General features: G+C 40.7%; 1 protein-coding gene across 5 annotated transcripts in view; it reads left to right on the top strand.

Moving 5' to 3' along the window:
• atxn1a (ataxin 1a) overlaps positions 1-18,588 on the top strand; it is a 96,441-nt gene that overhangs the window by 58,697 nt on the left and 19,156 nt on the right. For 3 of the 5 annotated variants that reach the window (XM_040021361.1, XM_040021362.1, XM_040021364.1), the window contains one exon: positions 6,003-6,118. The exons of 1 other annotated variant lie outside the window; for it this stretch is intronic. The gene's annotated coding sequence lies outside the window, so the exon portion shown is untranslated. One more of the 5 variants, XM_040021366.1, reaches the window with a different exon arrangement.

The following is an 18,588-nucleotide window of genomic DNA, read 5'->3' as shown; positions in this document are numbered from 1 at the left end:
GCATAGGATTTGGCTGCAGTCATGGTAGATGTGGGTGGATGTTTTATTTGATACACTTGGCGAAAAATGCAAGCACTTAAACAGATGAAGTGATGGTTGAGTGGACAAAAGCATTCATGCCGTAATCACACCAGCATGCAGTCAAGTACAGCGAAACATTCACACAGAGAACATTTGTTAGGCGTGTTGAATATCATCGCCTTTGAAAGAGAGAGCCACGCACTGTTACATGCATCATTGTGAACCCGCTTACCCAAAGTGAGGGCACAGAACAGCAGCAAAGTCACACAAAAGACTGCAGCTTTGGCGTTTGGTCATTTGTTTACTGGCTCCAACACTTAAAGTAGCTGCTCTGGGAAAAGGCTCTGGGCAATATACCAAACTTTTGTACTGTATGATCACAAGTTTGTCTTGATGACAGTGTCAGACAAGTGAATCAGCATACATAAAACGTCTTTCAGCGACTGCTGTTGTACAGGGTCTGTTGTTGAGACTGAGGTAGATTAGCAGCAAATAGATGAATACTGGAGGCATTTTGATCATATGAGCGTTTGCACAGTAGCACTGAATGTGGTCTTTGTTGGTTTGGAGGTTGAATGCACATAATGCAAGTTACTTTTGACAAATAAATGCTGTATAATTCTGGTACAATATAATGGAAAACCTTAAGGCACATTCATTTTCAGTACACACAATAAAACAACCTCTCATAAATACACACAGGAGCTGGCTACTCCACTGCGGTTTAGAATTAGATCAGCTATTTATTTAATGTGGTTTACACTGAACCACTCCTGACTAATTTAGCCTCCCTAATTTATGGATGTGATGGATTAATACAGTGTTTATATGTGTAAAGTAGACAGCGTACAATGTGGAGTATGGAAAAAGCTTCGGTAGGGGTGGGGTAAGAAATAATTATATCGTATTTATCACAATTTCATTTAAAATTTCAAGTGATTTTCTTCTCTTTATGAAAAATGAAATGGAACAACAAAACCAAGATTAGGACTGATAAAGTTGTGTCACACTATATTTACAGTATTTTACTGATAGATTTTGTGTATTTAAAGTTAAATTAAAGTTTTGTTATTTATTTTAATGAGCTTGTGAGTTATTTAGTCTTCTGGATTCATCCCAAACATTCATTTTTATTGCTATTACTAGTTGATGCCCATCCCACCTGTATTGTTAGCCTGTTTGAGCAGTGAAATTGAAATGGTACTATGCTTGTATAAGGTGTTGTAGCTGCATAAATGAAAAAAAAAGGATCATTTTAGCAAGTGGTTGCTAGGCAACATGATGATGATATAATATATTATGTGCAACTGAGCCTTTGTGGATATAAATGAGATGTTATTGTCATGAAATTAAAATGATAGGATGCTTTCTTGAGGTGTTTCTATGTAGGTAAAGGCAAAAATAAAAGGTCATTTCAAGTTGTTGCTAATAATTTTTTTGGATATTAATTAGAGGTTACAGTTATGAAATAAAAAAACTTGCTTTTATAAAGTCTTATAAGTCCAAAAATCCCCCAAACAGGTCATTTTAGCCTGTTTTTGGATGGTTGCTGGGCAACATGATGACATCATAACGTCTGATATACAGGGTGGGCCATTTATATGGATACACCTTAATAACATGGGAATGGTTGGTGATATTAAAGTCCTGTTTGTGGCACATTAGTATATGTGAGGGGGCAAACTCCTCCAGATGGGTGGTGACCATGGTGGCCATTTAGAAGTCGGCCATCTTGGATACAACTTTTGTTTTTCCAATAGGAAGAGGGTCATGTGACACATCAAACTTATTGGTAATGTCACAAGAAAAACAATGGTGTGCTTGGTTTCAACGTAACTTTATTCTTTCATGAGTTATTTACAAGTTTTTGACCACTTATAAAATGTGTTCAATGTGCTGCCCATTGTGTTGGATTGTCAATGCAACCCTCTTCTCCCACTCTTCACACACTGATAGCAACACCGCAGGAGAAATGCCAGCACAGGCATCCAGTATCCGTAGTTTCAGGTGCTGCACATCTCGTATCTTCACACCATAAACAATTGCCTTCAGATGACCCCAAAGATAAAAGTCTAAGGGGGTCAGATCGGGAGACCTTGGGGGCCATTCAACTGCCCCACGACGACCAATCCACTTTCCAGGAAACTGTTCATCTAGGAATGCTCGGACCTGGCACCCATAATGTGGTGGTGCACCATCTTGCTGGAAAAACTCAGGGAACGTGCCAGCTTCAGTGCATAAAGAGGGAAACACATCATCATGTAGCAATTTCAAATATCCAGTGGCCTTGAAGTTTCCATTGATGAAGAATGGACCCACTATCGTTGTACCCCATATACCACACCAAACCATCACTTTTGTTTTGTTGGGTTAGTGTCAGACCAATAGCGGTGGTTTTGTTTGTTAACTTCACCATTCACATAAAAGTTTGCCTCATCACTGAACAAAATCTTCTGCGTGAACTGAGGGTCCTGTTCCAATTTTTGTTTTGCCCATTCTGCAAATTCTGTGCACCGATCTGGGTCATCCTGGAGTTTGTAAGGGTGCCATTTGTGAGTAGCTAATATCTGCCGAAGGGATGTTCGACTAATGCCACTCTCCAGTGACATGCGGCGAGTGCTACGCTGTGGGCTCTTGCTGAATGAAGCTAGGACAGCCACTGATGTTTCTTCATCAGTGACAGTTTTCTTGCGTCCACATTTTGGCAAATGCAACACTGAACCAGTTTCACGAAACTTAGCAAGCAGTTTGCTGACTGTAGCATGGGAGATGGGTGGTCTCGTAGGATGTCTTGCATTGAAATCTGCTGCAATGACCCGGTTACTTCATTCACCAGATATCAACACAATTTCGATCCGCTCCTCACGTGTTAACCTCTTGGACATGTCAATGGCTGTGAACAAAGAGAAACTTGTAAATAACTCATGAAAGAATAAAGTTACGTTGACCACACCATTGTTTTTCTTGTGACATTACCAATAAGTTTGATGTGTCACATGGTCCTCTTCCTATTGGAAAAACAAAAGTTGTATCCAAGATGGCCGACTTCTAAATGGCCACCATGGTCACCACCCATCTGGAGGAGTTTGCCCCCTCACATATACTAATGTGCCACAAACAGGACTTTAATATCACCAACCATTCCCATGTTATTACAGTGTATCCATATAAATGGCCCACCCTGTAGATAAGAGCCTCTAGGAGCCTAAGATGTACCTATGTGCCAAGCTTGGCTGCTCAACTCATTACGGTCTAGGAAGAGTTGGCAGTCAAAGAAACAAACTCACAGACAGAGATTTCCTGTTCCATAGTAAAATGGTACCAACCCAAACAGCCAGAGAGATCTCCTATTCCTTATTGCTCATATTCAGACTTATTAAATTCATTACTTTGCACGCGTGATTAAGTCATGGACAACAACTTTAACAAAGCTATTAAGATGCACAGGCTCTACTCCCATTATTGGTAAAAGACCAAAGTCAGAACAAGACAAACTGTTGATTAATGAACTCAGAGTTCAGATATCCATTAAGCTCTTTATTTTCATTTCTTAAAGCCTTTGAACGAATCTACTGCCTGGACTTGCTGAATAATTTTCAGCTGACAGACATTTCTGGTGTATTTGTTATTATTCTGAAGATGTGCGGATTCAAAAGTATCAAACTACCATGAACAAGATGTTGCTTTGAAATAGAGAAAATATTCAGTCAAAAGATTAGACCACATTTATTAAGCACTGTTAAGGGAGACGGACTGCTGTTGCGGTACTGTCACCTTAAAAGCCGTACTGAGCAAAGCAATTCAAGTGCAACAACTCTTACAATCACTTACAATAAGCGTGATTAGGAGGTTAATGAGGTAAAACTCTTACACCGTAGATTTCTTATATTTTCTGTGTATGGATATTAAAAAGACATTATTAAGTACTTTATTTTATAATGACTAATAAATAAGGTCTGACAGTATTGGTTCTGCTCATGAAGCTGTAGAAATCACGTTACTTTTGTTTTTTTACCCTTCACAATCTAGAACAGAGATTTATCTCAGCTTGTGTGTGAGGAGAAAGGGGCAGGTGTCTCTGTTTAAGAGACCCCAGGTAGTTGAAGGATTAAATAGACAGCTGATTCAGATTACAGGCACAGTCTGAAGTAATTAGAGCGTCATGTGAAGGGTGATTTAGATATCAGTTATATGATTAGCTTTTTTGAATTGTAACAAGTCTATTTTATCGCAATAATTCTAATTTACAGATATGAGAAATGAGCAAATAAAGCATTGTTAGTTAGTTGGTTTGTTTTTTGTTTTTTAATAAGAGAAGCTTATAAGCTGATAAATTGTGTTGATAAGATGAGAAGGTCTGTTTTGTTTTCCCTGAAAGTTGGTGCAGCGTTAGATGAAAACCCTCGCTGTCTGTCCTGCTTTGCCCTCACTTCTTATCATCCTCCTCCCTTTCTGCTGACATTTTTCAGCTTTTCATACTCCCTGCTGTGCCTCGCTGGCTATGCCAGTGTTGTCATCCCATTGAGTTTCTATCTGCCTCTTCTCTGCCACCATCTGTTTCTCTCCTCTGCCTCTCTGTTGTCTCCCTCTTCCTCCCTGCTTGCTTTACCTCTCTGTCCCCTCTTTTCTCTCCATCTGTCTTTATTTTTCATCACCTCTGGATTGTCTGTACTCTACTTTTTCTTTGGTCTCTCAACATTTTATTTGGCTCTCTGGTGCTGGGTTTTCTTTCTTTGTGTGTAATGCTTCTTCCCTGCATCCCCCTTTTCTCCCTTGTATTTTTTATACCATGTGATCAATTCCTTTGCCAGTTGGTGTTTGCTAATCCATGGCCTCAGTGCTCATCTATTTTTTCCTCTTTCTCCTCCTTACATAAACACATTACAAGTCTCTGTAATACACAGAACCCCTCTTGCTTTCTTTGTGCAGACACTTTAACGCATGTGTAAATGTTTAAGCCTGATTCTGTTGCGCACTATCAGTTTTAACCAGATATTTATTTTCTCTCTTCCTCTCTCCGTCCCACAGAGTGATCATGCATAACTTAAAAAGTGTGAATGGAATGACATATTTTACTATCACAAAACCAGCCAAATGCTGTAATCCCATCTCGGTTTCTTATGAGCTGCAATGAAACACTTTCCCACAGCTAAGACAGCTGCATACAAACTTCCCTCCCACACCTCCCCACCTCTTTTCTTGTTGTCAGACATATAAGAACTAGGTCAGTAGGATGTTTGGCATCCCACATATACCCCATAAACATTCATAGACACACACATACTGCCGCTGACTAACAGCGGGGAACATGTGTCTTGTATCCCCATAACATAGCCATCACTCCAGCACAACCTGCCTAATTAGTCCCACAGAGTGTGTACACACTGTCGACAATCAGCTAGTCTGTCTCTTATGTTGGTGCGTGGGCGTCTGCTCGAGTCAGCTTGTTGCACATTTGATGTCTTTAAAGATACTCTGGAGTTTCTTCCCCGAGTATGACATGCACTGTGTATAATGATGACCTGCAGTTTTTAAAACAGCGAAGCACTTGAAGCTTCTCATAGATATGGAAGTGCTAGATGTCCCCCACCTTATCTCTAACAAATCTAACAAATCATTTTTAACTTATGTTCATGCACAGCAACAATCGCATCATAAAATCCACCTATTCACACATAATTCATCAACATCCACATAATCATGACAGAAGTGGGGTTTTTTGTCCTATTGTGGGACTTTTATTTACTTGTTTGTAGCAAAATAATCAGAACCACGGTTTTTCTTCTTGAATCAAAGAAGAGCAGTGATTATTTTTATTGATGGAACAATGCAGTCTGTCCTCAGCTGTGTGTCCAGATCCATTCTTGCTATTGCTGACACAGCGTATATGAATATATGTGAATTTATATAAACATATGCGCTTTCCCCCTATATTTCCCTATAAATTTTGAGTAACTTTGTTTGTTGTTTTCATTCACCAGGGAGTGCTGTGTCCCTGAGTCAACACACTGCATTCTGGGATAGTCTGGAACCCTCTCCATGGGCTGTACCACCTGCTGACACACCTGGGGGCTCTGGAGGGGTTGTGTTGAATGAGGTAAAATTGTCTTTGCATTGATACCATGGTGAAAATTATTTTTTAAAAAGCATCTTCTGTTCTTTGCTATGTAATCTAGTTTCGTCTGTGCACGGCGACCCGCTGCGTATCGTGTTTTTAAGTTGCTAGAACTCAGGTTGTGCTTGACAACCTAGGACACAGTAGTTGGCTCATTACTGCTGAATCACAACTGACAAACTGCTATCACATTGTTATTTCAACCTAAAAGCTGTTAGTCTGCCATGGTTAATTTGATGTTATTAGTTCTGGCATCAAGGACTTTTCCAGATCAGTGTTTTCTCTTTGACTAAGAGTCCAGTTTTGCAATAAACCTGACATTCCAACTGCTGCACAGATGCGTGTTTAGCAAGGTTCAAATCAGCGACTTCTATATGTAAAAAACAACACACCAAAAACCACCTTTCATATGTGAGGTAAATGTACGGCTTGAGAAGGAATTGTTTGGTTTATAGCTTTGTTTGCGTTGCACATGTATTTCTAATGTTTTTCTTTCAGTATCTGCTATCTAATATTTCTCTACAAATAGAGCTGCTGTTCTTCACGTTTCTTGAAAAGCACAGACTACAACTGCTTTGATTTTCTCTGAATTACTCACTGCGAAAGTGCTGTCTTTTTGTGGTAATATCGATCCCCAAAGGGGAAATTCTGTTTCGCTTCCTACCCTTACCGCAGGGAAGTAAGATGGCAGGGTCAGCTACAGAATAGCACCTTTGGAGCTGTTGCCGATTATCTCACTCACAGACATTTCAGTGAGGTCAAGGATTTGAACTCGGGTCTTCTGTTTGATGGATAGCCTCTCTGCTCACTATAAGCTGTTTTCCCAGTGAGTCACAAGGAGAGAAACAAGTATTAAAGTAGAATATTTTAACACCTTTTAAGCCCAGCTTTGGTAATCACATCTAGTAGAGATGCTTAAACACTGGTTTGAAGACAAAAAAAAGTGAGCTGTACTGTCAGTAAGGCTGGTTCTTATACAGTATGTCATTGCTTTTTCTTTTTCTTTTTTTGGAGTAGAAAACATGTTCCTGCCTGTTGTTGTAATGCAGTGGCAGTAAGGGAATGCACTGTGGTCCACATCTCTATCCACCAGTTTACTGCTGCCTCAAAAAAATAAGAAAGAAAAGAAAAAAAATCACATATACTGTAAGTACACATCCACAGAGAGAACAACAAACCCATTTACCCCACAGGGAGCAGCCAGCGCGGCAGTTTCACTGCCTCTCTATGCTTTTGTATGTCTCTGTCTTCCTGCCTCCCCCCCCCCCCCCCCCCCCCCCACCCCCCCCCCTCTCTGAGTTAATTGAAACTCAAATAAGTGAAGATTTATTAGCGTCATATTGATCAAAACATATTGGGTCCTAAAAAACGTCTCACTGCACTGCTTGTTGAAGAGTACAAATATGAATTTAGAAAATGTCCCTCTTCTTCTTCTTTTTCTGTAACGGTGTTGAAGTGCACACGGCTGTTATTTCCTCCTTCACACTATCACCCTTCTTGTCAAATCCAAACAGTAAAAATGTGTGAGTGCTCGTGTGAGTGTGGGTGAGAGAGAGTAAAGCAGAGAGACAGAGAGAGAGAGTGTCGGTGCTATTCTTGGCTGGTTGGGGAAGTCTTGGCTCCCTGGCGTATGGGAAAAGGGCTCTTGGCAAGTCTCGAACCGAGGCATTCCATTATGCTGTCCCCTTGAAACACACACAGACATGCAAACTTGTTTTTGCCACTTAAAAGGACGTCGCATTCACCAAAACTTACTCAAAGGAGATTTTAACCATAATCACTATGTGCTAAATCCAAATCGTTACATTCACGAAACACCAAGAATTTACCCTAAAATGTGATGGTTTACATTTCAGTTGTAGAAACACACCAGTAGATTTCTAGTACTAGTACTTTATGCCCCGAGGCTCAAAGCTAGTTTCACTGTCACTCAGTTGCACACACACGCAGACAGCATTCAGCACAATATCCTTCGAATCAATTGCCTAAGGAGTGGGAGGCTGTCTGCATGGCTTCTATCAGCTAATAGATCTCTCAACATCCCTTTCTCTCTCCCTCTGTTACTCGCTCTCTTTGTCCGTCTCACTGCAGCGCAAGTACAAGGTGACATCACTGTCTCGTTCACCGTCTCTCTTATCTTCTTTCTGCTTCGCCATCATTTACTTGTACTTTAATCCCGCTCCCCCACTCCTGGTCCCGGTGTCCATCTCTCCTGCCCTCTTTTTTTTTTTTTACCCTCTTCTCTCTGTCCCTCCCTCTGTTTCTCCACCACTGCAAAGGCTTACATAACTGCAGTCAAACCCTCTGGTGTTCCAGGCAGAGATTGGGTTTGGCGTTGAAATGGGGTCATGGTCAGAGGGTGTTGTGTCTCAGGAGGACACGTACGACCATCCTGAAGGCAATTTGTGAGTGTTTGAGTGTGCGTGTGAGACTGGGGTTAGGGGGAGTCCCAATAAAGATAGTAAAACAAGGGTGTGTGTCTTTCTAAAACACGAGACAGCTGCATGCATACGGAAGCATATTGCACAGAAATAAGCTTGTTTTGCTAACTGCACACAATTTGCTGGTCTTTCAGTTTGTGTGTGTTTGTGTGTGTGAATAAAAACAAACCGAGAATAATGATGTTAAAAGAAAGTGACAGATTAGTTGGGAAAGTGAAGCAAGCAGTGACAAGCCTGTGTGGTCAGTCTGTCTGTTTCCTTTTTGTCATTCTAGCTTCAAAGTCTGAAGCAGTGGGAATGTTGGAGTGAACCAAATCCAACTCACTGTTTGTGCATACTTGAAGCTTTTTTCTTTACCACAAGTCTCTAAATATAAATTGCTTTGTCAGGTCAGGCGAAGTTGGAAAAATGAGATTGAAGCACTAACATAAACTTCAGTTATGGTATTTCTAGTGTAAGCTAGAAAGTCAAAGTAATTCTTTGGCTCGTATTATCAGCCAAGACGTTGCATATATAGCTGGGGAACAAATTGAAGGCCAGAAAAACCACATAAAGTACGTTGGCATGGTGCTTAAGGTCACTACAGCCCGTCAGAACAACTTCAGTGTAGTGGTGTTTTGAAGATGGTGGTGGAAAGTGTTGCCTAAACACACAGTCGCATTTAAGAAATCTTGAAATGCCGTAGTTCCTTATCAACAAATAGGCAGAAATTGAAGCAGCCTTTAGAGTTTACACATGTAAAGACTTCCACTTCTTTGTTATGTGTGTCCAGTGATGAAATCAATCAGTCCTGTGAGGTCTTTTCTTTGGAAAATGTAGAAATACAGTTACCCGCTAACTGCATGCTTTCTGTCTTAGTGAGAAAGTTTCCATCTTTATTTGTCTACGCACATATAACATTTAAAATGCAGCTTTATTTTCTGTTGCAGTATTTTCAGTTGATCACAGATTTGGAAAATAAAATATTATCCCTTTGTTACCAGCACAGAAAACCTTATTCCCTTCTGGGAGACCGAGAGGACAGAGCACAGCTATTTTCCATAGTGTGCAGGGTAACATGAATGGAGGGATGTATGGATTTGTATGCTACGTTAAACTCTATTCTTTTCACCACACAAATTTTAGCCTCACAAGCAGGGATGCTGCTGGGCAGCATGCAGACACCTGTGGAGCGTGTAGCCTGTGTGTTTGTGAGAGTCTGCCTGTGGAATTTGTTTGTTTGGATGATTGCTGAGTACTGTACTGGCTCTGGTGTGCGCTGCACGTGTGTCCTGTTGAGTCTCAGGAGTGTTGGATGTGTGTTTGTGTAGAGCAGAGGACTTTGATGAATGTGTGCTCAAGCAGTGGCGCTGCCGCTCTGACATTTTTGTCCGTGTGCCTTTGAAAAGGTGGAACGCATTATTCATAGACAAGGACACATGCTGAGCAGCCGCTCACCTCTCCTTCATCCACAAAAGGCCTGCTGCCATGCCCATTCATGCCAATTAGTGCCAGTCTGCCTGTCTGTGTCCATTACAGCGGGCAGTTCACCTTCAGCGAACACAGCAGTATGGTTCTCTGTCCTAGATGTCGACACATGCAGCGACCATCCTAAAATCTGAGTGAATCCTTTTTTTTTTCTGTCAAGGAGGGAAAAAAATAAAGTGTATGTGCACTGACAAACAAATCCAGCCACATTATGTATTAATATTTGTCTGCTCAGCCATTCTGTTTAGTGCTGTGATCTCTGCAGCACCTCAGACTCGTGCACATGCACCTGTCAGCATAGTTCTCAGCCTGACATCAGATTTTGAAAGCTCTTACTCATGTCAGCGGAGTCTGATTTTTTTTTTCTTTTTCGCATTTCTCCCACTTATATGAACAAATCATCAGATAAACATGGGCATCGCAAATTGACTTTTTGTGTGAAAAATGGAATGGAAGGAAGGAAATCGGTTTAATAAGAAAAACTCTGTCAGTCACACTCTACATATGTTACATTGTAGGAGATAATAAAAGAATTATAGAGCATAACTTTCTTCCCATCCAATTGGAAAATCTTATTTAGGGTGAGCTACTAAAATTCTTTATAGGTGCTGTTCACCTGCAAGCTACTTCTCAACCCACCTCCACTTCAGCTCTACAAAGTACAAAGCTTAACTGATGTATCTGACTAAAACACGCCTGCCACTGATTTGCTGTTGCTCTCCCCACCTAATGATTTGAATGTGTGCGGACAGAAGGGAGGGAATGCCCCAGAACAGTGCCATATTGGCAAATTACTGCATCAGCTTTAACTATAGTGGTTCTGACTGAAAATTTTAATATGGGAAATTTTTTATTCTTTTCATCTTGAGTTTGATACCAGTAGAAGTACTAGTACAGGCCTATGGTACTTAGTGCATGATGTGTTGTTAGGTGGTTTCTAGGCAAAATACTGTCATCATAATACCATGCTCATTTAAAGTTTTGTGATAATAAATTTTATGTTTTTGTTATGAAATTAAAATTATTCTATGCTTTGGATGAATAAATGCTAAAAAGCCTTTTAGCCTTATGTGATATAGATAAGAACCAGGTTCTTATCTATATCACATAAGTCAGGGAGGTACATTTTTAGCAATCTGCATGTCCATTGGGTACTCAACCTAGGTGCATGTTTTGGTTGTTCAACTCCTGATTGTGAAGCAGGAGTTCATGGGCAAACAAACTGATTATGTGTATTATAGTAAGATTTGTCAGATGAGTCAGCAAGACAAACATTTTTAAAATGCCTAAAACAAAAAGTAGTGAAGGAAAGTAATGAAGCAACCATGAGTAAACTTTAAAAACCTTTAAAAGACAAACAAAAAAAACCCCAAACACACAGATTCAGTAAACCATTTCTTCATTATGTGAATATGAAAAAGTTTTTTTTTTTTTTTGTTTTTTACAATTTTTGTTGCTTCATTAGCTTAGTGCAGGGGTGCCAAACATCTGACCCATGAGCTAGAATTGGCCTGCCCAAAGGTCCAATATGGCCCACTAGATGGCTTAGATTTTTTTACTGTATTTTCATTAGTTTTACTACCAAAACTACAAATACTACATATTTATGTATATATGTATATATGTATGTATATATGTATATATAGATATGTATAGATATGTTCATTCAATATTTTTATTCAGACATCTCAGGGATTAAATATATAAACCTCTAAGTAAAGTAAAGTAAGCAGTACAGTATTTCTTTTTTTACTCCTTTGGCCGACTTAAGATACAAATGGGCTGTATGCTTGCACTAACTCCATAGGACCACATGAGGTCAGCGTATGTAATTTACAGTGACCTTACTGGTTGTTGGTTTTTTTTCTTCTTTGTTTATTAACTACAGTCACTGGATAACTGGTTCTTCTTGTGAACCCTTTTACATTACACAATAAATTATGATTCAAGCTTGTGGAGAAATATTTCGATGCTCTTAAACACTAATTGAGTCATATTTAGAATTTAAAACAGGATTACTAATTGTATGTATTGCATTTCTTGAAGGGTTGGGGAAGGTGGTTGAATGGACAAAAGGGTTTTAGTTGTGTGGGCAGAATGAATGAATAGATTGCATAATGGTGTTTGGATTACATTTATCTCTCTTTTTTACGCCTCTTTTCTGTCTTTTACTTTTATCTCCATTTTTCTCTCTTCATTGGGGTCTTTTTTTATTTATTTTTTTTAACAGAAGATGAAAAAAACCCAACTCATGTTTTCTGTCTCCAGCTACCTCCCATCCCACATTTCTCTCTTACTCCCTTTTGTACTGCAACACACATACTCCGAACAGGATTATATATTGTCTTTGAAAAGATATCTGAGTGTTTATGTCTGCATTTGTTATTGAATAAGTGTGTTGGACTTTTGCCTGCATATTTGTGTGTCTGAATGTCAACGATGACTACTATTGTTTGCGTGAGTGGGCGTGCGCAAATACATTCTTTGTATGCGTGCGACATTGAATGAGAGAGCACTTGTTCGTTTTGTGCGTGCACATCTGAATGCATGTTTGCATATTTACATATTTGTGTGTCTCTATTTCCATGCATGCTTTTGTGTATGTGTTCGTGTGTGTGTGTGTGTGTGTGTACTCAGTAGGATTATGCAGCAATAGAGGAGCTTAGCAGTGATTTGCCCATCCATTCCAGTCCCTCCCTAATCCTGCAAACACACACATGCATACTTCTTTGTGTGTGTGACTAGCAGGGATCTAATAGTGTGTGTGGATTAGTAGGTTTGTGAATGGGATGTGGCTTGGGCCGAAGTAGCGCACTACACTGCCAGTAAGTTAACACAGTCTGGCAGAGGGTTTGTGAGCGAGACAGAAATGAACGGGTATGGGGGGGGGTAAAAGTGAAAGATATTTGCAGACCGTGTAAATGCCCCAAAGTTCAGAGGGCACTATTAGCATAATTATCAAATGATTACAAAAGGTTCTGAATAATAGATTACTGACAGAACATTAGTTCATAAAGTCTGTCTGGCAGACACAGTTTGTGTGTATGAGTGTGTGACCATTAGATGGCTCTACACCTGCTCTCTCACCAGCTTGCGCACACATACACACACATACACACACATAGTCACACATAGACCCAGAGACAGATGGAAAGACATGGATAAACAAGGGAGCTGAGACTTTTGCCGACAGAGACGGGGGGGATAGATGGGTAAAGAGAGCGTAGGATGGCGGGGGTTGCTGTTGTCATAACCACAGCGTGTGTGAAGTTTGCGTGGGCGACTGAGAGAGAGCGGCACAGAGATTCAGTGTGTGTGTGACAGGGAGAGAGAGCAGAGCAGTGTGTGATATGTATATGGGTGTGTGTGTATATATAGAAGCTTTTCATCAGTTTCCTTAGTGACTGGCTGTGACTGAGACTGTGCTCTGCAGAAAGGCAGAAGGCTGAGACAGAATAAGGCAGGTTTTGCAGTGAATTTTTCAGTGCACTTAACAATTCATTGATTCTTGATGAGAGGAGATCATTGACTGAGGTGTCATGTTATGAGTGAGTCTTGTTGAAAAGCTCAATGCGTGTGTTTTGATTCAACCTTCATTCTGGCCATTTCTAATCAAACTCACTAAGGAGTGTGGCTTGTCAGTTAGGTCTGCATTAAAGTGCTTCTTGCTGTTTAAAGTGAAAAGATTATGTCAAATTATTGTCAATCAAAGAAAAAATGTGTGTTTTTCTAAAGCTGGAGATGTGCGATGATTATGATGTCGTGCTATACACATACAGCACATTCACCATGAAGCAGTTATGTACATTTGTAGGGATTCAACAGGACACTTTTATGCTAAAGGACAATGAGAAATGGGTTTTGAGGAAGACAAGTCGTGCCAAGATTGAGTAATAGTGATGTTTTGGAAGCGTATTGGTTTCCAATTTTCAGTCACACCCAACTGAATCAGTTGTCTTGGTTGGGCTTCAGGCTACATTTGAAACAACAGATATCATTTATCTTTAGATTCAGCTGTTGGCGAAAAGTTTCACCAAGGCTTCAGGCGAGACGGTCCACCTGATCAAAGGAGGGAGGCGTGCAGGGCTAGACTTCGGATCGCCAAGCAAGAAGCTAAAATTTCTCATTTCTTTCTGCTCATTCTCTACTCCCACTTCCTCTCGCTCTCTTTGTCTTATCCTCCTTTCACTTGTAAACAAACCCACACAAATGAATTATGATTAAATGCAGAGAGGCTCCAATTAGCTGCCAAGGAGACAGACCAGTGTTGCTTTGCTGCTGAGGTCAGCTGACTTAACAAGAGCACGGTCTAGTCTGGTTTTCTAGTCTGTCTTTTGCTTCACTTCTTTCCTTATTTGTGCGTCTTTTCAGCCCATTCTTTAAAGCTACATGTTGACATTAAAATACTCGTCTTTAATATTGTCATATTAAAGTGTTACGAGTAAAAAATGTACTTTAATGTACTGAGACTTTATCATAGTTTGCATTGTATTTGATTTAAATGGAAAAACGAATGACTTGTTCTTCTAGTGAACTCTTCATACAGTGAATTATGATTCAAGCTTGCTGAGAAATATTTCTATGTTAGAAGGCTACAGGCTTACTAATCATATTGCATTTCTTGGGTTAGGGCAGGATGTTTAATGGACAAAATAGTCATAGTTGTGCAGTTTTTTGCTTTGCTTTTCCTCCTCAATCAGATATTTTGAGTTAATTCTTTTGAGCTTCATTTTGATGTTAAAAGACTCTTCGTTAACAACGTAATATTACGATTTTATAGCGCATATGCAGTGCATGATTCCTTCATGATAAAATGCAGTGGTGTTGGTTACATTTCCAAAACTGCCTTCAAATTCCCCGATCTTAACATTTCTAAAGAAATGCACAATATTCAATTTCTTTAGAAATGGGTGGAATATTTTTGAAACAGGAAGGAAATTTCGCAACTTTCAGTGCCATAGCAAATCACGAACTGTGCTGTCAACATGAACGAAAGCCCAACCGTACTAGATGATGGCTTATCAGTAAGAATGCCCTATGAAAAACAAAATAAAAAGACTACAAATAATTGTGACATTCCTGCTTTTTAAAACTCTTCACATTGAGCATTTTACTCTGTGTTTTATATGTTACCACATTCATTGCAAATATTGAAATGTCTCCTGCTGCCAGAAACTATGAATACCCAGTGTTGAACATTGGAATCCTGGAATGATATCAAGCTGACAGGAAGGCCAACTAAAACAAACAGGATGTCTTTTTAGTGCATGTTTAGACCAACTAAATCTTTCGGGAATCATTTTTCCGTAAGTTAGTTAGTCATTGCATGTGTGCGCACGTGTGTTTGTGTGTGTGTGTTAACATCCTATAAGAGAGTGCTCATTTCTCTTCTGTGCGTGCTACATCTCTTAGCATTGAAGAGCATATTTCATCTATATTTACTTCCAAATGGTCTTTTAACTAGGTCAGCTAACTAACGGAAATAGACTCCTCTACAATTGTAATCAGTCGTACCATCTAGTGGTCAAAACTGGGAAATGCAGGCTTGTCGAATCCGAGCATGAAACCAACTATATCTGAAAAGGGGGACGAAAAGAGGTTCTGATTTTCCTTTTGCCTCCTTGATTTAATTCACAAACCCTTACACCTTTATAAACAAGACACCTTTCCTCGGTTCCTCTCCAGCATATATCAAATATGTCTGGCGTCACCGTGATCAGATCAGATCAGCCTTATATGCAAGTCTATCGGTGTGTCTCGACGAGTTTTCCATGTGTCACTCTTTCATGCGCTCACTCTGTTTCTGTCTGCCTCCCTCTCTCTAATCTCTACTACTCACTTTCTCCCTCCCTCCGCCTTTATCTCTCCCACAGTCCCCTCTCTGCCCTTCTCACTGTAACACCCTCCCACCCAGCCTCTCTCTCTCCCTCTCCCTCCATTTCGTTCTCTTTCTCTGCTTGTAAGCGGTCTCTGGGCGTGCAGCCAGCTGGCATGTGTGTGTTTTTTGAATGAATACCTGATGAAGTTGGACGAGCGAACTGTGGGAGGGGCCCTGTGTGTGCTTGCGTGCGTGTGTGTGTGTGTGTGTGTGTGGGGCAGACAGTGTGAGAGCTCTGGCTCGCATTCAGCCCCTTGCATAATACACGTTGGAGCTCTGCATGCGGGACTCCCTCCCTGTGGGCGTGTGCTAGTGTGTGCTACCAGTTTTGTGTGTACGTTTGTGCGAGTGTGTGTGTGTGTGTGTGAGAGAGATCACCTGAGTGCTGTATTTCAGTGGTAGTGAGGGAGCTTCCTGCCTGCCAGATTTAGTAGAAGGTTGCTGGCTCTGTGTGTGTGTGTCTGTGGTGTCTGTTTGGGGGGGGGGGGGGGAGAAAGGCAGATAGCAGTTTGTAGCACAAGTACACTGCTTGGGATTTACCGCCTGAGAGAGAGAGAGCGTGAGAGAGGGAGAGAGAGACTCGGGGTGCTTTACAAGGGACACAGCAGAGCAGGAGAAGGGAGCAGTTAAGGGAGCAAAGGAATGAGAGGGGGAGAGAAAGCATGCTGCAGAAGTGGGCTACTCCTGCTACCCTGGTAAGTACACTTCACACAGTTTTGCGCTCGCTCTGAATGAAGTGTGTATGGGAGCAGCAGAGTCAGCCTGTGTGTGTGTGTGTGTGTGTGTCTCAAATGCTTGTGGTGTTGTCTCACAGTATGCCTTTTGTAAATGCGTACTGCCCTAGTTTATCCTACAAACGTCGTTGCTTGTTTCTTGCATTCGTCCGTTCTCCTGAAGCTCTTCTCTTCTCTTCTCTTCTCTTCTCTTCTCTTCTCTTCTCTTCTCTTCTCTTCTCTTCTCTTCTCTTCTCTTCTCACATTTTTCTCATTCTTCTCCTTCCATTGGCTCTCCCTGCCTGCCCGTCTGTGTTTCTGCCCCCTCTCCCTCCTCCCTACCCCAGCCTCCATCCACCCAACCATCCAACCAAGCTCAGGGCTGCCGAGGGGTGAGAAAGTGCAAGTCATGCAACACTGCCTAAGTGTTTGTTTTCTGAACAAGACTCTCTCTCTTTCTCACAGTCATTTATTTCTCTCCATCTCTATCTCCCTTTGTTTGTGTAACTCTTAACCACTCTCCCTCTTTCTCAGTTTCTCTCCGCCTTGCTACTCTCTTTCTCGGCCCCCCTTGAGCTTCTCTAACTCTGTGCCCATCTGTCATTGGCAGATCCTCCATCACTCTCTCACTATCTGTCCGTACTCCTATATGTGTGTTGTTTGTTGTTGTTTGTGTGCAATTACGAGCGGAGGATGACAGTGAATAAAGTGGCAGCCTTGTCAAAGTTCCCAGTCTGGCAAGGGTTCTTCTAATGTGCACACGCACACACATATGCAGCGCCGTGCTTGCAAACACACACTCACACAGATGAATGCAAAACTACGTCGACAAAAAGCTGCAGAGAAGCTTAGATCAAGAAATAAGAGAAGGAGAGACAGACAGTGAAGTATAAGCCTGTAGCAACACTCTACTTTCTAGTTGAACTATATTTAGCTGTGAGATAACACATCACGTTGGACTTATCCCTTTGATCATGATTATGATTATGACTGGGCAATCATGCACCCACACACACACTGAAAGGCACATACATTATGTGCAGCAGCATTTGCATTAAAAAAGTTGCAATAGCATGTAAAATGTAAACAAAACCCGAGTGAGATGATTTGCATTCATTTAAACCGTTATTTCATAAAAATATCTTGAAATGAGAAATGTGTTTATTAGAAAAACACTTGCTCATTTAACATTTGATGTCTGAAGAACATTTTGAAAAAGTTAGGATAATGTCACATTCACCACTGTGTTGCATCACCCTTTTTTAACAACACTGTAAGTGTTTAGCAACCAGTTGCTGTAATATTTACCCATTCTTCATAGGATTTCAGCTGCTCGGCAGTTTACTCTTTTGTCTATTTCCTTTCATAAGGGTGAACCAAAGGGAGTTGTTTAGAAGCAGCACTCTTACCATAGAGCCAGTATGTTGGTATATGTGCAAAATGTGGTTTGGCATTATCTTCCTGAAAAAGATTTCATCTGATGGCAGTCTGTGTTGCTTTGAAATCTCAAATATTTCTCAGCATTAGTGGTTCTTCACAAATGGCTCCTGCCATGTTTCCCTATTTGAACTGTGTGCTGATAACAAGTCAGATCACCCCTCTTCTCTGAGGTCATTTTCCTTATAGTTTCCAAAAGATGTTAAAGTTGTAAAGTTCTTTATTTAGGTTGTTGTCCCAGCTTTCTCTCATATGTCTTTCCACGTCAAACTTTAGTATGTTAGTCTCCTTTGTCCTGTTTTACATTTTGTAGATAGCTGGATGTCTTCTGTGTTTTGTGTAGTTTGACATTGCTTGTCTTGTTGTCTTGATTGTTTTCTGCTGTGTCTTGCTACCCAGGCATTTCCTGTTTCCCCGATTACCCCTTAGTGTGTCTCTGTGTGTATAAATAATCATGTCTTCCCGTTGTCCTTTGTCACAGTGTCTGTTACCTATCTTGTGTGCCGTCTGCAAGTT

This window comes from Simochromis diagramma, unplaced genomic scaffold (genome assembly GCF_900408965.1).
Source record: "Simochromis diagramma unplaced genomic scaffold, fSimDia1.1 OVJJ01000753.1, whole genome shotgun sequence".
NCBI lineage: Eukaryota > Metazoa > Chordata > Actinopteri > Cichliformes > Cichlidae > Simochromis > Simochromis diagramma.
This window is presented reverse-complemented; position numbering and strand designations above follow the sequence as displayed.